Below are 1,731 nucleotides of genomic sequence, written 5' to 3'. Positions count from 1 at the left end.
CGTTATACAGATTCTAATGAGCTCCCCAGGTTCGTATGGCACATCCAAATATCTATTTCGTCTCAGCATTTCCTGATAGCACGCCACTGGATCTCTTATACTACCTTCGTTACAATTTGGCATCATCAATATGCTTTGCTTAACCTGGTCCTGCTTACTTTTCGGCCAGAAGTCATTTAAAAACTTGTCACAAAATATCTTGTAGCTACTACAGTCTTTAATAACTTCCTGCATTTTCGCTCTAGCCTCGTCCCTCAAATGGTTGCACACAAACTTCATTTTGAGGAGCGGTCCCCACGATGCAGGTAATGAATCTTGAAATTCAGACAGCCACAGACATGGATGTTGGTAGTTATCAGGATCCGGAAAACAAGTGAACATTTGTACCGACACGAAGTGCCTCCTACATTCTTCTTCCGCATTTATGTTTTCCGACCTTGGGCTATACCCAGTTGGATTTGCCACCTGTTTTATCCGACACAACCGTTCTTCTAACTCTCTGAGTTCGTCTTCCTCTTTCTGCCTGTTTTCTTTTTTTGAATTTTTTTCACTCTCCCTCTGCAATCTACCTGGTGGTGTGTCACCTCCGCTACTGCATGTTAATTGCAACTGTGCTAGTTCTTCCCTATGTTTCCTATTTATTTCTAATTGCGCCTCTTTAAACTGTAATAGTGATTGTATCTGTTCCTGCTCGGCATTAACCTCTCGCTGCGTACTGTCAGAGCCTGTCTCGCCTCTTACACTGACCTTTTCTACATCTGCACTAATTGCATTCATTCTGACCACTACCTCCGCAACTTCATCCCTGTATTTATTTAGCGCCACTTCCTGCTGGGTGACTTGAGCTTCCACGCTGTCTAACGCCCCTTGTTTATCTGCAAGTAAGTCCTCCACTACCTCTTTGATTCGCTCATCTGGCAACACGTCCCTACGTTCTGTGATATCTCTCTCTATTGCAATTATTCGTACCTCCAAATTATTGGTTTTTTCTTTCAAGGAGTCACATACTTGCTTCAACGCACCCAGATTCTTCTCCCCCTCATCTAACCGATTATTAATTGCGGACAGACGCTCATCGATAACTGTGTGTAGCTTCTTCATTGCCTCTTTATTTCCCTTATCCATTGCCTCCAATCTTTCCTTATTCGCTTCCAATCTTTCCTTAGTTGCTTCAAATCTTTCCTTATTCTCCATATCTCTCTCCTTATTATATCTATTCATCGCTTCTAATCTTTCCTTATTATCTTTATTCATCACTTCCAATCTTTCCTTATTATCTCTATCCATCGTCTGTAAAAACTGCAGTAGCACACTGTCATTTGCTACTTTCGGTGCGCTCACCTCGTTCGCCTGTGAAACCGTAGCTTCGCTAAGGGTAGCTGCACTTTCACTGCATACCTGACCTAGTCCCGGCTCGCCCGCGTCTTCGGGAAAAGCCCGCGTTTGTGGACAAAGCCCGCCGCATAAAGGATCACCTTGCAGCGGTCCAGTGAACAATTCAACCCCTTCCGAGTGTTTGCCGTCCCCGCTCATCAACCGATGGTCAACAGCTACTTCCTGCTGCACTGCTACGTTCACGCCAGTATCGCTATTCTCCATGGTGACTACACTTTTCGACTGCGACCTAGTTACTACGGACATTACGCAAAAAAAATTATACAATGACCTTCCAACCTTAGATGACGTAGCAAGCATTACATAAAAAAAATAAAAGATCCTAACCAATACAGA

Source organism: Schistocerca cancellata, chromosome 3, assembly GCF_023864275.1.
Source record: "Schistocerca cancellata isolate TAMUIC-IGC-003103 chromosome 3, iqSchCanc2.1, whole genome shotgun sequence".
NCBI classification, from domain to species: Eukaryota; Metazoa; Arthropoda; class Insecta; order Orthoptera; family Acrididae; genus Schistocerca; species Schistocerca cancellata.
Note: the sequence above shows the minus strand (reverse complement) of the source record.